Below are 21,189 nucleotides of genomic sequence, written 5' to 3'. Positions count from 1 at the left end.
TAGAATTCTATTTCCTGACACGACACACAACACTGTATGCTACAATTATTTCCTTTTGAGATGTTCTCTTTCTTTCTTGGGGGGGTGAACCCCTTCTTCGCTAGAGCCGCGACCATGTGATCGGTTGCCCACTGAGAAAACTTGAGCCGATTGTGCATGAGCACAGGCCAAAGCACCTGCCCGCTAGTCAGCCCACCAGCCCCAGAGATGGGTACCACCCAGTGATCCCTGGTTTCCAGATGAAGAATGGAGACGCAGAGAGGAGGTGATTTGTCCACGGTCACAGAGCTACTCAGCTCTGCAGGTAGGATGTGATGCCCGGTCTAGGTCTAGCTCTCTCAATCTCCCGTGTGTTTGTCTGTCTCTCTCATCTATTAATCTATCTATCTATCTATCTGTTTCATCTGTTGTCTCTAATCAATTGTCTATCTAGTTATCTATCTATGCATCCATTTATCTATCATCTATTTTTCTCCTATCTATCAGTTATCTCTCCGTCATCTATCAATGTATCTTTGCCTCTTACACCTGACTTTGAGCTTACCCAGGCCTGGTGTTACGTTTTCTGTAGAGTGACCTTATTTGTCACCCAACCAAGCACACCTGGGGAACAGAAGGACGTGCCCTTAGCACTGAGGCGAACACGGGCGCTGCCCCAGGCACCCTCACCATGCCAGGTGGGGCAGTGACCGGGTATTTCTTTCTAAACCTAGCTCATCATAAGGGCTCCATAAAGGTGTGTTGAGTGTGTTTTATCAACAGTATGGGAGGAGTGGTAAGTAAAGAGCATTTGTTTTATTCAAAGAGAAACTGAATCACAAAGCCCTGACTTACAAAGTCACAGAAAGGAAGTCGCAGGTGAGGTAGGGCCAAACCTCTCCCGCAGGACTCCTCGGTTCAGGGGACACAAAGCTCCCTCCGTCAAGCACTTGTGCTCAGAAGCCAAGCTCTAGCCTCCTGGAGGGAGCTCGTGGCAAAGAAATAATAAACTAGCACTCGCTGCAGTTCACTGAATCCATGCCATGTGCCTTCCCGAAGCCCTTTACCTGCACCGTCCTACTTATTCCTTAAGGAAGGCGCAATTATTCCAGAAAAGGACACTGAGGATGCCGCCGACAAATCGCCCAGCAACTAGAGCCCAGGAGCCCAGCCGCAGGCTTGTCTTCTTCCCAGAAGGTACAACAGAGTAGTCCTGGGGGTTTGCCACCGAGAAGCCCTTTCAAAAAGTTGTCTGGGAATCTTGAAAAGAGCAGTGAACGTCCATTTAGAAAGGAGCTTTTGAACCTCCTATGTTTGAGGTACCAAAACAGGAAAAAAATAACCCAAACCCAAACTTGCCTCAGCACCTCACCCCTTAGATACAGAAAAATAAATCACAAACTATGCTCAGCAATGAATTACGAACACTGAGAAGCCCAGAGCAGACATCAGATCAGCTGGGACTCCAGCCCCCTTCCGTGGGGAGAGCGGAAGACGCCAGCAGAGAATGCTGCCGGAAGAATAAGGAGAGAGATGGGGGGTGGGGGGGACGGAGAGAGAACGAAACAGAAACTGGAAAAGAGGGAGTGGGGGGGAGAAACAGAGATTGAGAGGGATATTGGTGGAGGAGAGAGAGGGAGAGAGAGAAATGGGGGAGGAGGAGATAGAGACAGGGGTAGAAAAAGAGATTGAAAGAGAGGGAGATGCTAGATGACAGACGGACAGATAGATACTGAAATGCGGCCTGATGGTGCAGGGAGGGGCAGCTAAGCAACTTGTATACGGGTCCACCTCCGGTCCCTGCAGCCACCCCTTTCCAGTTCCCACCATTTTGTTCCCTGGCAGGGGTGTGAGATGCAAGACTGTTTCCAGGGCGCCCCCAAAGGGCAAAGCCAGCATCAGCGGGGAGCTCCTGGGGGCGGCCCGCTAGCCCCCCAGGCCTGGCCCAAGGGGCGGCACGGATTGAAGGGAAGACGGTTTGGACCTCCTTCCTTAGTTCTGCAAAATGGTGTCTGCGCCACGGACACGGGGGCTGCGGTGTTGCGTCCGCGGGGGCGAGTGTGCGGTTCCCTACGAGCCGCCTGCCGCCCCAACGGCTCTCATCTCCACGTTTGGATGACATGTCCTTAAAGTGACCTATATTATCTGGCACCTCGGATTGCTACTCACAAAAAAAGTAACACTGGAAGAAAAAAAAAATCCCCAACGATTGTGTAAATATTCCTTACAGAGAAGAGTAAACTCAGGTGCCCTCTGCTGGGCGAGACAGGTAGGGGCCAAGGCCAGGAGGGAAGGCAGCTGGGGGCGGGGCCTGAGTGCGGAGGTCCCTGGCATAGAGGCGGGGCCTGGCGGCCGCGGTGGGCAAAGCCTGCCTCCCCATCTCCCATTCTTGTGTGACCCACCGGCAGCCTTCAGGGCAAATGGGGCCAAGCTGAGGTCTTTGGGGCATGGGGAACGAAAAACCAAAACCGAAACTGCTTACGAGCAGATCATTCACTTTGGGAGAACTGACAATTTCTTCACTGGGATTTTCTTTTTTCCAATAAACATTGTTGGATTTGACAGGTGCGAGAGAATCAGGAAAAAAGGCAAGGGGCTTGCTGACACTGCCAACTTTTTCATCAAAGCAAAGGGCTTGGGGTCTCAGCGCAGCGAAGTCCTGCCAAAGACTGGCGTAGGGAGGCTGCCAGGAGGTGGTGGCCAAGTTCATTTCCATTCTTAAATTATTATTTATGCCTTGAGAATAAAAGAAGGTGCTATTACTGATTACAGCTGGTCAATAGGTGTAATCCAGGAGTGTCCCAGGCAAGTCAGACTCTCTAGCCCAGCATTGTCCAACAAGAACGTTCCATGATGATAAAAATGTTCTAGATCTGTGCTGCCCAACAGGGTAACATCAGCCCCACGTGGCTATTGAGCATTTGAGATGTGGCCAAGGCAACCCAGGAGACAAATTTGTAGCTTCCTTTACCTTTTGTTAATTTAAATGTATTGATTTTTTAATTTTATTTTTCCGCATGCGGGATCTTAGTTCCCAGACCAGGGATGGAACCCAGCCCCCTACAGTGCAAGTGCGGAGTCTTAACCCCTGGACCGCCAGGGAAGTCCCTTGTTAATTTAAATTTAAATACTTGCATGTGTCTAGCGGCTAATGTATCAGACAGTAGAGCTCTGGTCATATTATTCATAGCAAAAGACCAGAACTCTGGGTGGTAGCAGCTAAGGCCCCAGGCATAAGACTTGCTGAGACAGGCCCTCAGTAAGAATTGGTTGAACAAATGAAAACTCAATAATCAAAAGTCACTGTGTTCCAACTCTGCAGTGGCAGAAATTCAGACCACTTCTCAGAGATTTCCAGGAACTTCGAGAAACACAGCTTTGCCTGGGGAGAGCCAAGATCCCAGTGACATTTCCTGCCAAGTGTCCAAGGCTAACCCCAGGTCTTGAGTGTCCACCCTGGCATGTGGCACTGCAATCAGCACTTGGAAAGATTATTTGCCGCTTGTTCCCAGTGGTTTCCTGGTCGCGTCCTAAAAGCCAGTGGAGTGTCCACCTGATCAGAAAAGCCCTTTTACATTTGGGGTTTCACCAACAACTTCTAAAAATCTCTCCAGTTGTCTCCTGGTGTTATAGATTTGGAAAGAGGCGTTTTTGTTTCTAATTATAAATTCCTGGGTGATGTCACTCAGTCCCCCAACACCCACTGGGGCAATGCTAAGCAGGGAAAGACAATATGCTAACAAGTTATCTGGAGGTGTCAGAAAGAAAGGATGAAAAACAGTACAGTTTGGGGAAATGTTTTCCAGGCCGCTTTCTGGTTTTAGCAACTGCGCTGGAGGAGATAAGATACACATGGCTTTTATAAGGAGGCAGCGGGATCTCCAGGGGACATGAGGCAGGAGAAAAGAATCAGGCTGAAAGCATCCAATCATCACATATTCACTGAGAAACAGATTACAATACAGCAAAGGAAGCTCTTCAAGGAAGGACTCCTACGGGGACCTTTGGGGCAAAGATTCAGTGCACTCTGGAACAACTTGACTTCAACTCGATGGTATTTGAATAATCGGCCAGAGAGAAAGCAGATATAGCACACACGGTCACATTTAGCGTTGAAACTTTCAGTTTGACTGTGAGTAATGATCTGCCGTGCCCAGAGGTCAGGCCGACACTCACTCAGAAACAAGTGGGGAATTGAAGCAATTATTCAGATACCCACAGACATAGCTACTGGCCAGGGTTGCATCCCCAATTTAGCCCAGAAACAGTAACACTATTATAAACTGTTTGCGATGTGTGGGGCCATCTTGAATTTATTAAGGAAAGGAGATTACAGAAAAATCCAGAACGTCAGTGGGAATGCAATCAGGTTAAGTCACATAGAGTAAAGTGGGAGATTGAGGGCCTCTTACCACCGAAAGGAACATCTTGCTTTCGGCCAAAATGGAAATAAAAATTGGGGTTTAAATATTTCAGATGGTCAGTTCTTCACATCACCCTTTATTATATGCACAGTTGCTAAATTTCACATTGGACTACATTTGAGCCAGAAGACCAAAAAATGGTGAAACAGGACATTAAGAATTTTGAAATATTTGCTATGAATAAAGTAATATCATTTCAGCTGTTCCTTAATTAGTCCCTTCCAGTGATTTTTGGTGGGCTAGCCAGAGGGAAAAATGTTTTTTTTCCTCCCTTCAAAGTAGCTTCGAATAGAATATAGTTTACCTGCCTTTAAGAGATAACCCAAATATCAGCAGCTTAAATAAGATTTATTTTTCCCGTTTAGTAAGAAATTCAGAGGCATGTTGGTGTAGCATAGATTTTAAGGCTAAATTTTTGGGTCTTTTCCTCATAGTCACATAGTTTTTCAGGTAGCAGAAAAGGAGAATGGGAAAAGAGATCACCTGAGTCTTGACCACCCCCCTACCCACCCAACCCCCAAACTTTAAGGAGCCTTTTGAGAAGGCCCCCCAACCAATGACTTCTGACATCTCATTGGCCAGCACCATGTTATACGGCCACGTCTACTTGCAAAGGAGGCTGGGAAATGTAGTTTTTAAAGCTAAAGTTTCTAAAGCCCCCACCCCCACCCCCCTTAAAGTTGATATTCTGTTAATAAGAAAGAAGGGAGACTGGATATGGGGTAGGCATCGAGTAGAATTTACCACTTCAAAGCATCTTGAAACAAATTAAAACAATTTTATCTCGTTTTACAAAAATAATCTTGATAGTCATTATGAATGACTTATTTGTAACTAAGTACCATGTAGTGAAACAATGCTCATGCCTACTATTAAATGCGTATATCAAGGAAGAAGACCAGTTAGTTAAAAGGAGTGTGTGTGTGTGTGTGTGTGTCCTGCAGGAAGGTGAGCTGCATTTTTACTGCATGATGATTTTCAGGACATTCCTCCTGGGGTGTTACATGAAGTAGGTGTGACTTTGTCTGTCAGCCCCTCAGTCTCCTTCCATTAGAATCAGAGCTGAGTGGGGTCCTCCTGAGAACTAACTTCAGGAGGAGTTTCTTAAACCTGAAACGCACTGTCTAGAGCAAGCTCAACTTCATTAGCGATTTGAAGAGAGATTTATGGAGCCAAACGTACGACCTCTCTGAACGGAGTGCGTCTACCTTGGTTTAAGTAACTAAAACAGTCATGGTATTTGAGTGGTGCTTAGATTCAGGTCAGAAACAATTTTTTTTGTGAGTCAGGAACAAAAAGGGGAGTCGAAAAGAGGGGCTGGGAATTTAGGCTGGGGGCAGAGGGGCCAGATAGCACAGGGTCTCATGCGCAGCTAACAGCGTGGGCTTCAGCCTGTGGCTCAGGGCTGGCAGACGCCTTCAGGGCCAGCCAGTAACACAGGTACAGGAGGCTGGTCAGGGTGAGAAAAGAGGGGCGGGGGCAAAGCCCCCAACTCTCCATGGTGACAGTCACTGCTGGGCTCCGGGTAATTAATTCCATGTGAAGCTGCAGACCCAGTGCTGCCAGCCAGGCAGATCTTTCAGGAAAAGCCCAATATCTGAAGGTTTATATGAAATCTGATTTGGTTATGTTGGGTCAGATCTTACAATGCTGGGCCAAATGCTGATTCAACGTGGCCGTAGCTGGCAACTTTGCTTTGGGAGCAATGTGACGCTACTAAAACTCTGAGCAGGTTGCGGTGGGGGTGGGGGGTGGGGGTGGAGGTGGGCTTGAGAACACTCTAGAACAGCGAGGAGGATAGCACAAAGGTGGGCCAAGGAGGATGCTCTAGGCCCAGGCAGGGCGGGGATTTGGTGAGCTTCGGAGTTAAGGCAACGGCAGTGAGGATGGAAGCGTGGGCCGAATTCTGGCACAATTTCTTAGGCGGAATCAGAGGATTAGTGACCAATGGGATAAGGGACGGGCCCAAGGAAGGAAAAGGGGGATTTGAGAAAGGGAGTGATTATATCACTATTTGAGGTCGAAGTTCCCATCTGGCATCTTAGCAGCTGAATCATCCTCAGAGGTGTGTTGTGTGGACCACATGGGGTTACAATTTCTTTTAAATTAATTTCCTATTCTTGAAAAATGTGAGCATTTATATACCAATCTAGATTTCCAGCTTCTTTTGAAAGAAAAAACTATCTGAGAGTATTAGACGTGGATTCCAAGAAAGCAGCAATGGCTGGAGCTGGGGGTGAATTGGGGCTTGGGTGGTAGGGGAGAGGTTCATGGACTCCCCACTATTTCTTTCACCCGCCTGGTTCCTATACATATTTGAGTCTGTGACCCCCTGAAGGAGCTGGTTGTGCAAGCCATGGGATATAAGAGATTGCTCAGGTAGAGAAAGAAGTGAGGAATTCCAGGCAAGAGCCACTTCAGGACAGAGTAGAGGATGATTGCAAAGGGGATTTACAAAAGATAGGCTGGGAGAATGAAAAAGCAACAGGAAGAAGTAGAATAAGAAGTAGAGGGGTAGTACTCCCTCACACCACATCCAAAAATAAACTCAAAATGGTTTAAAGACCTAAGTATCAGACATGGCACCATAGAACTCCTGGAAGAGAACATAGGCAGAACATTCTTGGCTATAAACGTAGCAATATTTTCTTAGCTCAGTCTCCCAAGGCAAAAGAAATTAAAGCAAAAATAAGCAAATAGAACCTAATCAAACTTAAAAGCTTTTGCACAGCAAAAGAAACCATCAAGAGAACAAAAAGACAACCTACGCAATGGGAGAAAATATTTGCAAATAATGCTACCGACAGGGGCTTATTATCCAAAATATACAAACAGTTCATACAACTCAGTATCAACAACAACAACAAACACCACCAAAATGGGCAGAAGACCTAAATAGACATTTCTCCAAAGAAGACATACAGATGGTCAACAAGCACATGAAAAGATGCTCAACATCACTAATTATTAGAGAAATGCAAATCAAAACCACAATGAGATATCACCTCACATCGGTCAGAATGGCCATCATCAAGAAGTCTACAAATAATAAATGCTAGAGAGGGTGTGGAAAAAGGAAACCCTCCTACACTGTTGGTGGGAATGTAAATTGGTGCATCTACTATGGAGAACAGTATGGAGGTTCCTCAAAAAACTAAAAATAGAACCATCATATGATCTAGCAATCCCACTCCTGGGCATATATCCAGAAAAGATGAAAACTCTAATTCAAAAAGATACATGCACCCCAGTGTTCACAGCAGCACTATTTACAATAGACAAGATATGGAAACAACCCAATTGTCCAATACACACACACACGCACACACACACACACACACACACACACACACACACACACAGAGGAATATTACTCAGCCATAAAAAAGAATGAAATATTGCCATTTGCAGCAACATGGATGGACCTAGAGAATATCATACTAAGTGAAGTAAGTCAGACAAAGCCAAATATTATATGATATCACTTATATGTGGAATCTAAAAAATAATACAAATGAATCTATATACAAAACAGAAGCAGACTCACAGACATAGAAAACAAACTTGTGGTTACCAAAGGGGAAAGAGAGTGGAGTGTGGGGATAAATTAGGAATATGGGATTAGCAGATACACACTACTATACGTAAAATAGATAAGTAACAAGCATTTACTGTGTAGCACAGGGAACTATATTCAATATCTGGTAATAACCTATAACGGAAAATAATCTGAAATACATATATATATAACTGAATCACTTTGCTGTACACCCGAAACTAACACGATATTGTAAACCAACTATATTTCAGTTTTTTAAAAAGCAGTAGATGGGGTAGTATTGCTGCACGACGCTACTGAAGAGCCCAGTGTAGAAGGATTGAAGTAGGCTGTTCATGTAAATTGGCGCTGCCACCTTGGAGGGGGTGATGTCAATGTGTGTGCACGTTATCAGGAAAAAGTACTCAGCTCAGTGGCCTGGAGGTCCAGTTCTCGGTATTTTCCCTAGAGCAGTAAAATTCCCACAGAAGTGCCCAGAGGAAGAGGGTCAATAGTACTCTTTGTTGCCTCCTTGTTTGTGACAGTAAACACCTAATGTCCATCAGTAGAGTTACAGGTAAATAAACTCTGGTCCATTGTATATCTGAGCTGTGGAGACACAAGGATCACTTAGAAAGATAAGCTACACTAAAAGACTTCCAAACGAAACAAATACTACCTGGCACCTTTTCCATCTCCCTCTCATTCCGCCCCTCTCAGTCTCTCTGTATGTGTAGATAGGACATGGAAACTGCTCCCCTCCCCCATCACCACACTTGCAACGCTAAATACCCTTGTTGGAGGGGAAAGTTTCCAAGATGAGGGATAAGTGGTTACCAGGGAATCTATCTTTAAGTTGTTAATTATTTTTAACTAGGAAAATGCCTTTCTCTATCACTTGTGCAGTTAGAAATTACTTGAAAGCATAGGACAATGCATCTGGCATTTTGCAAGGACAGTTGCAGCAGGGCAATGAGAGTGGAGGAGAGATGACAGCATCTTGAGGGGTAAATGGGAGGTTAAGAGACAGAAATCAAAGCAAAGAGAAAGAGGAACATAAGGCTACAGAAAGGCCTGGGCGGGGGGAGGCAAGAGAAAGTTCTTTGTTGGTTGGCTTTTAACTGGGGTGACTGAAAAGCTCAATAAAAGGGCATTTTGATTTCCTCTTACAGGCCATTGCTTCTATGGTAGAGCATGGGGTTTGCTTGTGATTTGAGATCACTCCTCTGATTCGCATCCCAACTATTCTGATGTAGAAAAGCCTAGAAGGATTTTGATGGGAAATTAAAATTGTTTGCTTGGTAGGATAGGGCCAGAATACCTGTATAAAGGCAAAACATTCCTAGGGAGAAAATGTTGCTTGAAATAGGATACAAAGGAATGTCCACCAATGGAGAAATGATTAAATATGTTATAATAATCATTGGGGTAGACTCTTAGGTAGTTACTAAAAACCACGTTTTACAAGTTTTTAAATTTGAAAACATGGGGAAGTGCTGGTAATACAATGTTTGATTTAAAAAATGCATGCCCGGGGCTTCCCTGGTGGCGCAGTGGTTGAGAGTCCGCCTGCCGATGCAGGGGACACGGGTTCGTGCCCTGGTCCAGGAGGATCCCACATGCTGCGGAGCGGCTGGGCCCGTGAGCCATGGTCGCTGAGCCTGCGCGTCCGGAGCCTGTGCTCCGCAACGGGAGAGGCCACAACAGTGAGAGGCCCGCATACAGGAAAAAAAAAAAAAAAAGGTCTATATGCATAAGGGAAAAGAAAGAAGGAAGCATTCATTTGTTAACAGTGCTTTTCTCTGGGTGATAGGGAAATTGGTGATTTTATTTTTCATGCATTTCTGTTGACACAACAATTTTCTATCGAAAACATGATTGCTTTTTTAATTCCCCAAAGGAATTGTTTTTAAAACTGTAGTTTGAAAATCATTTCTGAGGGAAGACAGCCAAGGGAGGATTCTTGTTTGGCAAGGAATCAGCCACGCAGGACCCAGGCAGCCTTTTGGGGACTTTTTATTTCCCCTTTTGCCCAAATGTCAAGTGTCAGGCATTCACACAGTTAAAAAGGACCTAAAACGATCAACTTCCCCAATGCTGGGTGACAAGTGTCAACCCCTCCCCCCTCCCACCCCAAGGGGCTGTTGTGTGTTCTTACATTTATAAGAGAAAACACAGAACTTGAGCGGGCTGGAGCCACAGGCTGGCAACAGAGGTTTGGCCCGTTTCCTTAAACTGATCCCGAAAGAGTTATGTAACGTGCAGACAGAAGAACGAAGCTCTCTCCCTCCCCCTGAATCTCCCTCCTTCCCACTAACATGGCAGGAAGCAATACAGCTTCATGATTAAGCCTGTAAACTTTGGAATCAAACAAACCCGTATGGAATCCTTGCCTTTCTTTCTTTTCTTTTTTTTTTTTTTAAACTTAACAGCTCTGTGGCTTCCGGCAAATTCTGTAAACTCCTTTTACTTTTGTTTTCTCATGTGTAAAATGGGGAGAAGATCCCCACCTCATTGGGCTCCTTTGAAGATTCAATAGGATAAAATACAGAGAGTGGACATGTAACTATCACTGAATCAGTAGTTTTATTCTCAGGTTACCTATTTTTCTTTTCTTCTCACCCTACCTTAAGGCCATCATTCATGGGATGAAATAAGAAAAGACGGTGTGGGGAGAAAGATACTCTTGTTAACCTGCAGATTTTCCTGTGAAAAGCAAAACCTCCCAATTCCAGGTTGGTATCCATTGGGAGCCAATGAACCAATCTGTTGAGCACTATTACCTGCTAGGCCGTGTGCTTCAGCCCCCTTTCAGGTCCACATCGATTATACTATCGTGTTACATTTTATTCAAGTAAGTCCTGAAAACAGCCACTTCTCACCACCTCCTCAGCCACCATCTTCTCTCAAGGAGGCACAGCAACAGCCTTCTCCTTGGCCTTCCCTCTTTCATTCTTCCCATTTCCACTAAACTTTGGAATCAACCAAAATAGGAGAACAACCAATCTGGAGAGAGCGTAGTGTTACCTGTGGAAGCCCAGGGACTTCAGAACCAGGGAGATTTGGGACTGAACCCTGCCTCGGTCAGTTACTAAGGTACCTTCGGTCACAAGGTAGCAAGTGGCAAAGGCGCTTTTCATGCCCATGGCTGCCTGGTTCCAGAGACTCTGCACCACCAGGCTTGCACCCATCATTGCTGTGACAAATAACCATCAAGGCGCAGCTGGCTGTCTCCGCATCACTAGGAAGCGGCTCTCACTTAAACAGATTGCTGTGATCGCTCCTTCCTCTCTGCTTTACCAGCACCGTGAGAGAGAAACTTATCCACCCAACCCATCCTAAGATGTTAGGGGTTCCGCTTCAGGAAACACAATACACGGCTGAGAATCTTTCTCCGCAGCTTTTAAAAGCCAGTCTTTGGATTAACCAGAGGTCTGACGAGCTCTTTTTTTAAACACATACCTACTAAGAGTGACAGTGCCGTTGTTTTTGTTTATGAACACGTCTAACTACTCTTACCTTTTATTGATCCGTGTTGAGGGAGTTGTAGGTTTTCATACAATGTTTTTTCAAAGAGTGAAAAGCAATACTTCAGAATGAAGATAGGATCATACGTAGTTTTATCATCTTGTAGAGCTCATTTTATTTCAACCTGACCTTATGGAAGGAGTCCCATTTTGGTTTCATCTTTTGGGACTCCCTGCTCAGCTAACTTAAAGGTTTAGCTTGGGATGTTTAATTCCATAGTCTACGATCATCTTAAGAAATTTCCAAAAAAGGCAGAACACAATACATAGAACTGTTTACTGTGGTAGAGTCCAAAGTAGAGTGATCTGCAGTAATTCTACGTACGACAGCAAAAGAGAAATGGCTTAGCCAAGCTCGTGCGTTGACATGAGCAAAAGAGAAACGGCTTAGCCAAGCTCATGTGCTGACATGAGAGATCCTAAGGCCATAAAAATTATGATCACACAGCTTACGAAAAAACATAAGGGGAATGTACATGCTATAATTATAATATCATCATATCATACGTAATATAACTTAGGTACACAACGCATAACACAAAATAGTTTGCATTGAATCGGACAATCAGGCAGTCAGTATGCATTTTATTGATTACCTGCTGTATGCAAGGTACTTTTGTATGAAATAATCTATATAAAAAATATCTGAAAGGACTATGTAATGATAAGACTGAGTCAGGGAGATGGGATTATCATGGGCTGTTTTATCTTTATTCTCCCCTAACATTAAAAATATATGATTTCAAGTGGGACCTAATTAAACTTAAAAGTTTTGCACAGCGAAGGAAACCATCAACAAAAAGACAACCTACTGAATGGGAGAAAATATTTGCAAATGATATGACTGATAAGGGGTTCATATCCAAAATATATAAATAGCTCATACAACTCAACATCAAAAAAACAAAAAAAACCCCAAAAAACCCTATTAGAAATGGGCGGGAGACCTGAATAGACATTTTTCTAAAGAGGACATGCAGATGGCCAACAGGCATATGAAAGGATGCTCAACATCGCTAATCATCGGAGAAATGCAAATCCAAAGCCCAATGAGATGTACCTCACGCTTGTCAGAATGGCTGTTATCAAAAAGAACACAAATAACAAACGTCGGCAAGGGTGTGGAGAAAAGTGAACCCTAAGTACACTGTTGGCGGGAATGTAAATCGGTGCAGCCACTATGGAAAACAGCATGGAGAGCTCTCAAAAACCTAAAAATAGAACTACCCTATGACCCAGCAATCCTACTCCTGGGCATATATGCAAAAAACACAAAAACACTAATTTGAAAAGATACATGCACCCCAATGCATGTATTTACAATCACATGCGTTATTTACAATTGCCAATATATGGAAGCAACCTAAGTATCTGACAACAGATGGATAAAGAAGATGTGGTGTATATATAAATATATATATATACACACACATACACAATGGAATACTACTCAGCCATAATAAAGAGTAAAATTTTGCCATTTGCAACATGGAAGGACTTGGAGGGCATTATGCTAAGTGTAATAAGCCAGACAAAGACAAACGTTGTATGATACCACTTATATGTGGAATCTAAAAAGTACAACAGGGACTTCCCTGGTGGTCCAGTGGTTAAGAATCCGCCTTCCAATGCAGGGGCCATGGGTTCAATCCGTGGTCAGCGAACTAAGATCCCACATGCCGAGGGGCAACTAAGCCCGCACGCCGCAACTAGAGAAGCCCTCACACCGCATTGAAAGATCCCACATGCCACAATGAAGATCCCACCTGCTGCAACTAAGACCAATGCAGCCAAATAAATAAATATTAAAAAAAAAAAAAACAACAACAAGCACGGGCTTCCCTGGTGGCGCAGTGGTTGAGAGTCCGCCTGCCGATGCAGGGGACACGGGTTCGTGCCCCGGTCTGGGTAGATCCCACATGCCGCGGAGCGGCTGGGCCCGTGAGCCATGGCCGCTGAGCCTGCGCGTCCGGAGCCTGTGCTCCGCAACGGGAGAGGCCACAGCAGTGAGAGGCCCGCGTACCAAAAACAAAAAACAAGCTAGTGAATATAGCAAAAAAGAAACAGACTCACGGATATAGAGAACAAAGTAGTGGTTACCAGTAGGGAGAGGGAAGCAGGGAGGGGGGCAATAGAAGGGTAGGGGATTAAGAGGTATAAAACATTATGTATTGGGCTGGCCAAAAATTTCGTTCGGGTTTTCCATAAGCTCTTGCAGCAAATCCGAAAGAACTTTTGGGCCAATCCAACATTAAGTGAGCTACGAGGATGTACTGTACAACGTGGGGAATATCACCAATATTTTATAATTATAAATGGAGTATAATCTTTAAAGAAATATATGATTTCACAAATTTTTTTTTAAAAGGATAAAAATGTTTGAAGCAGCATAACGATAAGAGCTGCAAATGCTAATTTTGTGCTAACTTAATCCCAGGTACTGCTCTGAGCAGGCTGGGAATTTCATCTGGTTACTTCTACAATGATGGTATTGTCAAAATCACTGCCATTTTACAGTGAAGAAACTGAGACGTGATGTTTTATACAAGCCCAATGTCTTAGGGATAGTTCATAGAAGAACTGAGTCCTAGAATGTTCTTCATTACTACTCCAAACATATCACACAAGGGTACGACACACAACTATGCATGTGGGATTTCCTACAGCATTTCCTTGATATATGGCCTTGGGAATGGACCCCTCCTTAGCCATACTGGAGTGTCCTCTGCTTTTCTTTTTACCACTCTCCCAGGCCCAGACTCACAACTGATACTCAATCGGTCAATGAATAAACCAATCCCACATTGATAAAGGCGGCCAGGAATCGGGTCATCCACTCCTTTTTTCAGAAGTGTCTGTCAACGTCATGGGACTTTCATAGATTTATTTCTGTGTGTCCACCATTCCAAGTTGAAACAGATAATGTCAACCCAGTTCACAAGACAAGCAAACACTTAAACTGAGAAGACGATGATAAAACCAGGGACTTATTTCACCCTGGGAATATTCCAGAAACCAAGTTTGAATAATTGGTTCATGTTCAGTTGGACACAGGTTCACTCCCAGGTTGACTCACACATAGAAATACTCCGGACTATCTTATGCCTACTACACACACACACACACACACACACACACCATCTTTCCAAAATGGTAATTATGCAGCATGAACCAGTCACCCTTGACTTCAGAGCACCGAGTCCTTCAATGTCAACCTTGATTTCCGTCTCTTTCTGATACTCTTATCCAATCTAACAGCAAACACTGCCCGCCCCATCTTCTAAATTTTAGGCCTACTGTATGGCCAGCACAGTCAATTTTGGTAAATATTCCATATGTACTTCAAAAACATTATATATTCTGCAGTTATTGGTTGCTTTGTTCTATAAATGTCAGTTCAACCAACTGTGTAAATAGTGCTGGTCAAATTTTGTTTTTAATTTTTTTTTTTTAATTCCTACTAATTTGCTTTTGTTGGTTTGTTTATTAGTTACTGATAGAGGAATGGTGAAGCTTACAACTACCACGGTGGATTTCTTTATTTCTCCTTCTAGACCTGGGGGTTTCTGCTTTATACATATCACAGCTATATTAGCAAGAGTTTCTAGATTTAAAATTGTTCTGTCTTTCTCCTTGTCTCTGTACAGAACAAGGGCAGAATAGGCCCTCACCAAATGTTTGCTGTCTGCGTCAAATAAAGGGTCAGATGGAGACGATTCAGAGTCTCTCTGCTTCTCGTCTCTAATAGTCTCTGATAGTCTCTCTCTTTTTTATTTAATTGGATCCAATAGTCTCTATTTAGCCCCTGAATGAAGAAGCCTACGTTTCCCTCTGAGTCAGAGTCAACAGCAAAAAAAAAAAAAAAAATTCCTGGCTTGGTCATTTTTCCAGAGTTGCTATCCAAGGCTGCTATGGCATCGAGGGATGAAAGAAACATCACCACCAGCCCCCATTCCAGAATTTCCTGTCTTGTCTTGTGGTTAACTTAAAACCTTTCACCTCCCGCCTCCCTCTTTCTCACCATCTCTTCTTTATGGTTAAAGAAGTTATAATTTTGCAAAGGGCATGATTAAGCAAATCCAGAGATCTTGGCTAGGGGACCTGATTTTTCAAGGCCCTATTTTTGTGTGAGCTGAAGAAATCTGTATGTTGCAGAGTTTGCACATGAGTTTTTTAGCCTTAGTCAGGACTGGTGCACAATTTCCTGTTTTTGTGTCCTCAAAACTGCTAAGCTACTTGTGAACAACTGGCCAAGAGAGGGAGGGGACAGGGGCTGTGGAGAGAGGGTTTTGAGCCAAGAGGGGTGGAGAAGGCTGCTTCTCCCTGGGTTCTGGCAGGACTTCTGTGAAAGTGGAAAAGTTCCTTGGTGTTTTATTTTTGTTGTTTAAAGGCAGGGAAGTAGAGACTGGAGGCAGAGTCTCAGATTCTAGACTTGAAGTTGGGGGTTTGTGTGGTTAAGAGAAGAAGAAACAGGTCTGAGCAGGAATTTTAATCAGTTTCCAAATACTCAAATGACAGTTGAATCTCATAATGTTCTGATAAACGTGAACATTTACTCAGCACTTATTATGCGCCAGGCACCGTGTTAACTGCTTTGCAGGGAGTGTGCTGTTAAATCCCCGTAGCAACCCCAGGAGGTGGATTCCACTCTCAGCTCCATTTTATGGATGTGAAAGTGAGCCTGGGAGAAGTGAAGTGACCTGGAATTCCAACCCAGGCCCTTGGACCCAGAGCCTGTGTCCTTAACCACTCCTCTGTCCTGAAGAGACAGAAGGTGACAGGGCTGTCTCAGAGACCATAGTAGATGTGCTCTTGTCTGTGGAAACAGGGGAGGGGATGGGTCCCTGACCAAAGCTGCTCCCTGCTTTTTCTTTTTCTCTCTCTTAAAGCAGGGTCTTGGACTGTGCTGGGCATTTGCCTATTTGCTCCTACTTCCTCTCTCCATGCTGCCCTTCACACTGCCTTTCCCAGGTTCCATTGCCAACTGGCTCCTGGTTTGCTTCAGCCAGTGGAAGGCTCTGGCACCACGATATTTTTCCCTCCCATCAGCAGAAAAACACTGCTTCCGGACCCCCGTCCCCACAGCTGCCCTCAGGCAGTCTTTCCCCTCCCGCACCTCCCCACATGGCGCTCCATTTCCCACAGGACCACCGGGTTCCCTGGTCTGGTAACACCACCTCTTCCTTTTATCTGTCTGGCCCTAATAGTGGTTGTGGCTTCCTTCTGTGTCTCATCTCTGGATGGCCTCCTTGTCACATGCTTGCCTTGTCAGCTCTTCCAGCACCTTTAAAACCACTACCCATATTAATCCTCCTCTATTAGACTACTGGCACAAGCGAGGTTCCCTGAGAGAACCCTAAGTGAGACACAGACGTTTGCGCTTTAGATTCAGACCCTGAGACAAGAAGTTGGACGCAGGTTGTTTATTTGGGAAGGGGTCCCCGGGAGCGTGAATGAGGGAGAGTGTGTTTCTGAGTGTTACTACTGGGGCAGTTGGGTTCAGTCTTGCTGGGGACACTGTGGGAGCATGCGGAAGACCCACCCCAAAAGATGGCGAAGCTGAGATATTTATCCACCGTTTTCCACCCCTCACTGGTTGAGGGTAGCCTCTGGGGACATGAACTTTCAGGCATTTCCAGGATGCCCTGCATGGGGGCTGAACAAGTTCTCACAGCCCCTGGAGGAAGCCACCAAGAAGAAAAGCAAATCATGGAGGGATCATTGAGGTAGGAAGTTATCAGTACCGGTGAACTCAGAGCTGGACTGAGGAGCAATGAGGCGGGGCAGCCATAGCATCTGTTACTATAGCAACCTGGCTAACAGTACAAGTAGATACAACCAAGGAAAGTCAAAGGCAGATCTGAGTTCCCTCCCCCACCCACCCCCAATTCTACTTTATTTTAGAAGGGGATGGACACCAGGGAAGATCGGCATTTTTCTCCCTCTCTCCTCCCTCCTTTCTCTTTTCTTGGATGAGCCAGACAGACAAGTGGTTACCAGGACGGGGAAAGACAGGGATGCGGCTTAAGGGTGTCCCAAAGATTGGATGGGCTTTAAGCCCTTGAAAGAGAAGACGTACACTCTACCTTGCACAGGTGTCACCAGCCTCATCAATAATGCTGACTGAGCACTCAACACCTGCCGGGCACCATGCTAGCAAGCCATAAATGCGTTGTCTCATTTACCCTTCTCAGCAAGTCTCTGAGTTAAGTTCCATTATTATTCCCATTCTACAGATGAGCAAACTAAGGTAAAGTAACTGACTCAAGATCTCACAGCCTTGGTTCATAGATGTGGGTAATCTGGATGGACTGTGGGACAAAATTCCAAATTCACACTTACGACGCTTGGGAAGAAGCATTGAAGCATTTTTTTACGGACCAGTGCCATTTAGAGGTTTCATCTGAGTATTTCTTACACTCGTTAAAGAGTCTTAAAAACAAAATGATGATACTTTATGGTATCTAGTAGTTCAGGTCACTCAAGGAATCCAATGAATATTAGTTGAATTGAGTTTGCATTATTAGATATGCCTGCAACAAAATACAAATCTGATTTTGTAACCCTCCAGCTCAGATCTCTCCCATGGCTCCCTACTGCCCTCAGGAGAAAGTTTAAACTTCTTACCATGGGCTCCTTACTGCGTGTCCCTGTTGACCTGGTCTGGCCTTCTCCCCAGCCTTCACCATCTTATCTATCCTCCCCTCGCAGCCTCTCTCCAGCCATGCTGAGCTACTTGCCATTCTCTCTGTAGACTCCGGGCTTTTGAACTTCTGTTCTGCTGGAAACCCCTTTGGCCATTCTTTGAGAGTTAGCTCAACTGTCGCCTCCTCCAATGGCCATCCCCTGTAGTCTTGTAGCAGTGCCTTCCTCTGAGTTCCACAATGCCCTGCATTTACTTATCTTACATTATATTATGATTGTCTTTTTGTCTGCCTGTCTTTCCCACAGATATGAAAACATGCATTTAAGAGCTTAGGTTGGGTTTCAACCTTGGTTCTGACCTGTGTGTCCTTGGGCAAGGTTGCTTCTCCTCTCTGAGCCTTGGTTTTCTCATCTGTAAAATGGGCAATAAACAAGGGAATTCATGTGAAGCACGATACCTGGCATATAGTAAAGTCCAGTGTTAGCTATCATCATCTTTGCATCTCCTGGTCTTTTTTAATTGATGCTCAGTGAAGTAAGAGCTCAACCTAGACCAGTGGTTTTCAATTTTTTCTGCATCAGAACCACCTGGAGCACTTGTGAAAACACACATTTGATCCAGTGGGTCTGGAGAGGGGCTTGAGAATTTGCATTTCTAATTGGTTCTCAGGTGATGCTGATACTGATTGGTATGGGACCACACTTTGAGGACCACTCAGCTGGGCACCTGAGGAGGGAAGATGTCTGAGTGATCAAACACTTGGAGCTAAAATAAACTCATACTAGAGCATAAGGCAACCCTCTTCCCAATGGACGTGGCCATAGAATATTTATCTATCAATTTACCCATTTGGTTGCCATTTATTGAGTATCTACTATGCCCAGGCATTGTGCTAGACACTGACGATAGAGCAGTGAGTGAGACAAGAAGGTCCCCGGTGTTGACGAGCCCACGGTCTAATGGCCCTGGTTTGCAGGGCAGGCATCATAATTGCTCAGGTCCCATCAATTTGAATTGAAGGGGCCTGGTTGTTTTGGGGAACGGCTACTTTTAAAAAATACTGAGATTAGGGCTTCCCTGGTGGCACGGTGGTTGGGAGTCCGCCTGCCCATGCAGGGGACGTGGGTTCGTGCCCCGGTCCGGGAAGATCCCCCATGCCGCGGAGCGGCTGGGCCCGTGAGCCACGGCCGCTGAGCCTGCGCGTCCAGAGCCTGTGCTCCGCAACGGGAGAGGCCACAGCAGTGAGAGGCCCGCGTACCACAAAAAAAAAAAAAAAAAAAAAAAAAAACTGAGATTAATGCTTGTTTTACTGTTTACTGCATTATCCTAGTTGCCGTCTCAATATTGATTTCACCAAAATGATAAATCAAAACTGATTATGGTAATCCCGTCATTCCCTTGTCTGGCACTGCAGCCATCATCTGGCACTGGTTTTAGGATGAGGTCAGCTCATGGGACATGGCAGAGCAGAGTCCCAGAGAATCAGAGGCAGGCTGTGACAAAACACCTGTTACATGAAATGATAAATATCCCTACTGTTTTTATTATTAATTAGCCAATTTGAGCAGGAGTTTTCAGCTACTTGGTGCTAAAATGCCCCGTGCTCTATCAGCCCTCCTGTACTGTTTTTTATGCACCAGCCACTGCATAAAGCGTTTGCCTTGCTCCAACTTGCTCCATGCTCATAGCAACTCCATGAAGTTGGCACTTTTATTATCCTCTTGTTTAGGGAGGAAACTGACGAGGTAAGTCACTCGCCCTCTCCCCTAGTTGGGTGTGGAGATGAGAGAGGCAAGGCTGCTTTGTGGAGCGTGGTGGGCTGGTGAGGGTGACTTACATGCTTAGCAATGACACCAACTTAAACGGTTTGCAATCACACTACCCTTCCTCAAGCTTCTTCCAAGACTGAGCTGATAAGAATGGAAAAACCACCAACAACCAACTTTACCTTTGCTTGGGGGACTGAGAATCACAGAAGGCAATTGACTTACCCGGTTTGGCCCTCTTTTTCTAGTTCTCTTCATTCAACTTGACCACTTTCTAGAAGTTACTTAAGAGTAACATATTCTTAAAGAGTTGCTTCAGCCCAGCCTCCTGGTCGGGCAGTCAGGGAAAAGGACCAGGCTAGAGACTGTGGGACGCCAGATCTTGGAACTCCCGGCTGTGGCCAGATTTAAAGGGAAATGTCCTTCAACGAGAATAAATCACGTGAGCAATGAGCAATCATTGCCAGAGTTCCAGCTGGAGGCCATTTTGTTAAGGAGTGCGCCTTTGGGGGAAAAAAAAAGCCATACAGGTGCACACCAGTCCCCCTCATAATAAAATATAACAAAGGAGGCAATTAAGTGCAGTTAGGGGCATACAGCTTTAAATTAGATAATGTATTCAAAAGGCAGTCTATAAACGGTGAAGTGTGTTAATGTAAGGCCTTATTATTATTACCCTTACTTCTGTGAAATTGCACGGGTTGCTACCCAGGCACGGGCTATGGCTAGTTAAAGGGCCAGGGGATAGACAGGCTTGAGTGAATAGGTTTCCGGGGAAGGGAAACAGAGGCGAAAGAGTTAAGCTCCCCAGAAAACCAATTTATGCAAAGGGCTGGATCCTGACTGGCATTCAGGCCAGGGCTAAGATCTGAATTACAAATTTACAGAATTTGCTGCTCTGTAAGTAATTTCTTTTCTTCCTAATGGAGCCTGTAATTTCCAGGGGGGCTGGACTCCCTTTATTTCCACTGATAGAGTGAACAAGATCTAGACCACAGAGGAACCTAATCCTACTCACCGAGCAAACTGCCTTTTTAAAAGGCCGAAAAAGGGACATTGGGAGGATAAAAGCTGATAAGAATCATCTTACATTTCTGCAAAGCGCATTCCCTGCATTTGCAACCTGGGTGAGTTAATAATGGAAATCATTTTGCTTTCCTTCTAAGGTAGGGTGGCGATCTGATTTTATTTTGTAAGGCTTAAGGTCAACTTGGGATTATTTGACAAAAGAAATGATACTCGTCAGGTCTGCTCCCTTCCAGGCACTTTGAGAGAGAGCCAGCAGAACACAGATTCTAGCCTCTTGGAA

The 21,189-nt window shown here is 44.9% G+C and overlaps 1 long non-coding RNA gene across 2 annotated transcripts in view; it reads right to left on the bottom strand.

Annotated features, from left to right (window-relative positions):
* The window catches only part of LOC132438996 (uncharacterized), a 49,933-nt gene extending 29,512 nt beyond the window's left edge, over positions 1-20,421 (bottom strand). For both annotated transcript variants that reach the window (XR_009522258.1, XR_009522257.1), the window contains exons 1-2: positions 20,106-20,421; positions 18,473-18,525 (exon numbers count right to left, since the gene is read on the bottom strand). This is a non-coding gene — a long non-coding RNA (uncharacterized lncRNA). The remainder of the gene's footprint in view (positions 1-18,472; positions 18,526-20,105) is intronic.
* Positions 20,422-21,189: the final 768 nt, after the last annotated feature.

The sequence above is a fragment of the Delphinus delphis genome, chromosome 15 (genome assembly GCF_949987515.2).
Source record: "Delphinus delphis chromosome 15, mDelDel1.2, whole genome shotgun sequence".
In the NCBI taxonomy this organism is placed as follows: Eukaryota; Metazoa; Chordata; class Mammalia; order Artiodactyla; family Delphinidae; genus Delphinus; species Delphinus delphis.
Note: the sequence above shows the minus strand (reverse complement) of the source record. Positions and strands in the feature narration are given on the sequence as shown.